The sequence below is a fragment of the Sinocyclocheilus rhinocerous genome, unplaced genomic scaffold (assembly GCF_001515625.1).
Source record: "Sinocyclocheilus rhinocerous isolate Xijiao unplaced genomic scaffold, SAMN03320098_v1.1 scaffold4593, whole genome shotgun sequence".
In the NCBI taxonomy this organism is placed as follows: domain Eukaryota; kingdom Metazoa; phylum Chordata; class Actinopteri; order Cypriniformes; family Cyprinidae; genus Sinocyclocheilus; species Sinocyclocheilus rhinocerous.
Genome location: NW_015659977.1, coordinates 10,404 through 16,115, shown reverse-complemented (window position 1 = coordinate 16,115; position 5,712 = coordinate 10,404). Strand labels below are relative to the sequence as shown.

The 5,712-nt window shown below is 42.6% G+C and overlaps 1 non-coding gene across 1 annotated transcript; it reads left to right on the top strand.

Moving 5' to 3' along the window:
- Nucleotides 1–428: 428 nt before the first annotated feature.
- trnac-gca (transfer RNA cysteine (anticodon GCA)) lies at nt 429–500 on the top strand. Its single transcript has one exon. It is a non-coding gene; the product is annotated as a tRNA-Cys (tRNA).
- Nucleotides 501–5,712: the final 5,212 nt, after the last annotated feature.

Here is a 5,712-nt window from a genome sequence, read left to right as displayed (position 1 = left end):
CAGAAGGCCTTTGTTCACTCCCCGGAGCCGTGTGAGACACTTTTTTTTTTATGGATGGGCGCATTTTAATTAAGTGCTTTTGGACTGATGCATGCAACACCCGCGGAGTGGCATTAAACAGCTTGAAAAATCAAAGACAATTTTTTATATAACTCTGACTGGATTCATAGATATACGAAGATATACACCTAGGATGACTTGAGGGTGAGTAATTTATGGGCTAATTTTCATTTTTGGGTGAACTAACCCTTTAAGTTCATTGTTATGTGGCTCTTAAAAAAATTATTTGGTGCCTGTTTTCTTCCACTATAGGAGCCAATGGCTTCTTAACTGATTTTTTTTGTCTGGAGCCCTGTTATATACACAATGTGCTTGAGCACTCAGTAACTAACCTGTGAAAGCATCACCTGTGCCATGTTGTTATAGATGGGGGTATAGCTCAGTGGTAGAGCATTTGACTGCAGCTCAAGAGGTCCCCGGTTCAAATCCGGATGCCCCCTGTTTTTTCCAGACCACGTAAAAATGAACAGAACCCTCTAGTAGTGGGTTTTCAAATAAAGTTTGGGGATAACATAGGCCAGACATATGAAACCTGCCATGAATATCACCTAGCAATAAAACAGACAGGACTTGCTTACCATACAAACAGATTTGTAATTCATTCATGGCTATATGAAGCTTTTTATCGCTCTCTTTTTTAGATTTTACGTAAAAATTTGTGAAACTCAAGCCAACAAGCACAACAGTAGGATTACAATGAAAATATGTGAAGGGTTGCACAGGATCGAACCTGGGATCAACTGCTTTCCAAAAAGAAAACCGGTTCACGCTGACTCACTGAGCTACATTCACTTATCAAGATTGAGGCACAGCTTAATCTGATGAAAGTCTCATGAAATCAAAATGTCTACTGTACTGTATTTGGAGTGGAATGCATGTAATTGTGTACTTAGCCACTAGATGTCGCCCCAAACAAAGGTGAAACAGATCACAGAACAAAGTGGCGGTTCTGGCTTGTATGGCAACAGAAGTCAGTATGACACCCAGTAACTTAAATGAGCAAAGAGAGAATGTTTCAGCTGCAAACGCAATGGAAGCCGCATCTGTTGCGAATCAGAGTGTAGCCTTCGTTCATCCACTGTACAGAAGAGATCTTAAAATAATAGGACAAATCGGAGAACCAAATCAAAAGGATAAACTGGCATACACTAGTTTGGAAAGACAAATTCAAAGGGCGTTGAAAAAAGGATATGATGAAGGAGAAGTAGTTGAAGCTGTTATTCAAGCCATAGCTCCAGGAACAAAGCTGAAGAGTTACCTTGAAAGCAGGTTTGATTTAACATTACAAGGCCTCAGACAGATACTACGGACTCATTACATTGAAAAGGATGCTACTGAGTTGTACCACTCCCTCACGCGCGCTGTTCAAGAGCCAAAAGAAACCCCCATACAGTTTGTGGTGCGAGCTATGGACCTGAGACAACAAATTGTCCTCGCTTCAGAAAGAGTTAAATCTGGATTGAAGTACAGTGCAGAACTAATTCAAAATCAGTTCCTCCAAACAGTACTCACTGCTCTCCATGACGACGCCATCCGTGTGAAGCCATACTTGCAAGATCCAGAAGTCAAGGATGAGGTTCTTCTGGAGAAAGTGACAATGGCATACAATCTGGAGACAGAAAGAAAGAATAAGTTGTCATCTACGTCAAAAGCAAGAATGATCAGAGTTGCCGTGATTAGTGAGGAAAATGAAGATGTGGATAAAGAGCTCCAAGCACACAAACCAGACAGTAAGAACAAACGTGACACACTGATGGAAAAGGTTGACCAGGGCAATAAAGCTATATGCGAGGCCATTCAGAATCTCACCATTCAAATAGCAAGCCTTCAGCAAATGCCCCAGCCTCAACCAGTGAGAATGAGTGAACAGCCAGAGAGGAAATACAGACCACAGCCAAAGGCGCTAAACAGTAAACAATGTCAGATGTGTCAGTTGTCTAAGGCTGAGGGAAGGTGTGATCACTGTTATAAGTGTGGTAGCACCGAACAATGGGCTTCGGGTTGTCGGAAGAAAAATGTCTCCGTCAGCACAAACAAAATTGATATCCGACTCCATCATGCAGAAGACATGGAAAAAGCTGATCTGTTCAGCATAAATACTCCACTCACTGGCAAGCAGCGACAGACAGCCAAGCTGGTAGGGAGAAGGTGTCTAGTTAGAGCCTCTTTGGGAGGAACTGACACTACAATACTGTGGGACACGGGTTCGCAGGTATCAATAGTGGGAACGAACTGGAAAAAGGAGTACCTGCCAGACATTGAGGTGCGACCAGTGAAGGAGTTGCTTGAAGAAGGAACGTTGGAACTCTCAGCTGCAAATGGAACAGATATTCCGTATGAAGGGTGGATGGAGATTGAATTCACCTTGTGCAAGGATGCGGTAGCTGGGATGAGTGACAAACCTGTGCTGGTTCCGATCCTGGTTGCCAGCAGTGACATTGATCGGCCTATAATCGGGTTCAATGTGTTTGAAGAATTAGCGCTGACAAATGATCTAGCTGGAGACTGCATGCGCTCAGGTTACATGGTAAAGAGGCTGTGCTCAGCAATGGAGGTAGGACGCAAAACTGCAAGGGCTGTTCTATCTGTTTTAAAGAAACAGAAGCCTGAAGCTCAACCCCACACAGTCAGGGTAAAACAGAGATGCGGATTTCTTGTCACGAAGGTCGAAGCCCATTGACGAGATCATGTGAGAATGCACAGAGGAATGCCAACAGGAGGCTATTGAATGTATTGGGAAAGCTCTGGAGAGAAATCAAACAGGAGAAGTTAATTGGATTTCTGCCATCACCTGTAATGCAGATGCATTGCCAGATGAGTATAACATCTCAGAACCAATTCAGCCTCTTGTATCAGAAGACATCAGATTTGCTCAAAATGCAGATTAGCAGAGTTTTGGCTCTGAAAAGAACACGTGTACTTGAAACATAAAGACAAAGTGACAGAGGATGGAGCTGTAAGACAGCTTCTCAGGGAGTGGCCCCATCTGCAGATTGATGGAGACGGCATCCTCAGAAGAAAGACAGTGACAAGAAACCAGTTGGTCGTTCCTGAATCCTTAAAGCCTCTTGTCTACAGGCACTTACATGAAGAAATGGGACACTTAGGTGCAGAAAGAATGGTGGCTCTTGCTAGGGAGCGCTTCTTCTGGCCTAAGATGAGACAAGAAATGGAACACTATGTTAATCAGGTGCGTCGTTGTATGAAGAGAGAAAAACCTAACAGGATAACCCGGACTCCTATCCAAAGTATTGAGACCTCTGCACCATTTGAGATGGTCTCTATTGACTACTTACACTTGGACAAGTGTACGGGAGGGGAGGAGTACATATTGGTAGTCATGGATCATTTCACAAAATATGTACAGGCATATGCGACAAAAAATAAGTCTGGGAAAACTGTGGCCAGAAAGCTCTTTGATGACTTTATTATGTGCTTTGGTTTCCCATCCAAGATCCACCATGACCAGGGGAAGGAGTTTGAAAATACCCTCTTCCGCAAGCTCCAAGACTACTGTGGTATCCACCATTCACGCACCTCCCCGTACCACCCACAAGCTAATCCTGCAGAGCGCTTCAACAGAACGCTGCTGGGTATGTTGCGCACTCTGGGGGAGTCTCAGAAGTCAAGATGGAAGGAACACTTGAATAAGCTGGTACATACATATAACTCCACTGTGAACGAAGCTACAGGATTTTCTCAGTTTTTCCTTCTCTTTGGTCGTGAGCCAACATTACCTGTGGATCTGATGTTTCCGAAGCAAGGCAATAAACGGAACCAGTCACCCACTGGCTATGCAGAAAAGTGGAGGGATGTCATGCAAGAAGCCTATGCTATTGCGATGCAAAACCTAAAGAAAAGTGCAAGGAGAGGACAGAAAAATTACAATCGGCGGGCATGGAGTTCTGCTACCAATCTGAAAGAGAAAAGCAATGGAAGTAAAGCAGAACAGACAGCAAGAAGAAATAATAAACACAGCTGTGTTACTTACCTGACAGATCCAGACAGTTCCAGTGAAGAAGAATATCACCTGTGGACAACAGTGAAACGTGCCAATCCACCCCTCAATGTCGAAGCAGAGGAGTTCCGCCCAAGAATGGAAACATCTAAACATGTGACTGAGGAGAGGATGATACCAGAGAAACCCCTGGGAGAGGAGAACATTGAGGAGGGACAGAATGTGGAAAGAGAAGTGGAAGCTCCAGCCATTGAATCTGAGGATGAGCAGAGTGAGGCTGAGACATGGAGGGACAGGCCCAAGAGAGTTAGACAGCCCCGGCGTGTCTACACCTATGACCAGTTAGGCAAGCCAACGTTTCAGCAGTTGAAGATCTGCCCTGTCAGAGTGAAGTGGTCTCCAGGAACCAGCCATGACCTCTCTACTGGCTCATCGTTCATGTATCCTTTCTATCATTGCTAGTGGTTGAAAAAAAAACACACACAGAGACACGAATTCTTAAGTAAATTAGTTCATAAGTTGTAGTTCATAATTCATAACTAATTTAGTTTAACATTTAACAAGTTATAGTTCATGACAGAATTTACTAAATAAGTTATATGTGCAATTATTTCAAATAATAAGTACAGAAAAGGGCTACTATTTGAGTATATTGGAATAGAACAGTAGTGTAGTAATGGTTATGTATACACTTACCATATAGAATGATTAAACTCATAGCTGAAAAATATGTAGGCATACAAGAACGGGTGTAAATGGTATTTTCCTTGTCCCTGTGTGAAGATTTGGGGGGCCCACCAACACTTCTATGGATTATGCACCCTTTAACACTAATGGACTATGGATTCTTAGTCTTGTGTTGATGCTATGAGATACTGATGCTAAGGAAAAGAAGTGTGGAGAGATAATATAGCCCAGTTACTCTATAATGTATAGAGTGTGAAAAAAACTTGTTTGTTAACTCACTTTTCATCAAGAGTTAGATTGCTGCCGTTGTTAAATATGATTAAGGAGGAAATGTTTGACAAAAATTTTTTTTTAGTGGGGGAGGGTGTTGCACGCTAGGAGTATATTGCAATTTACATTTTTGAACCAGATGTGGATTTTAGTTGTATAAGGGGAATATATCAAAATTACATCTTAGTTTTATTTTGTTATATTATGTTGACTGACTTTGTTGCCGAGAGCTCAGAAGTGAGCGGAAGAGTGATGTCATCAGCGAATGCCCTAGAGCAGAAGAGAAGAGGAGAGTGAACGCGAACTGTTGATTGTGTGTGTGTAGTGAAATCCTTGCATGTAAATAGTAACTCCAACTTCGAACTGGGAAGAATAAAGTTGTGAAAAAAAGGAAGACGGAGTCTTGTCTGTCCAGGAGTGCAACACTTGCATACAAAAAACAAAAACAAAGTGTTAAGATGCTGATGAACCAACAAAAGTGAATCTGGCACATAAAAGACACCAAAATTGAACAGAACAGTACAACAAATTAAACACTGAACGACCCCGAAAAAAGTTATCTGTCCAGAGAGTCCAGAAATGCTTTAGCCGAGTTCGGATCATCAAACAAGAGAATCTTTCCCAGGTGTAAGCACCCGAGCCGTGCGAGGTAAGCGAATCTGCGATATAAGCCACGAGAAGTCACAACCTTGACCTCTGATCTGAACTCGCGGCGTTTCTGCAGAACACTGGTAGAT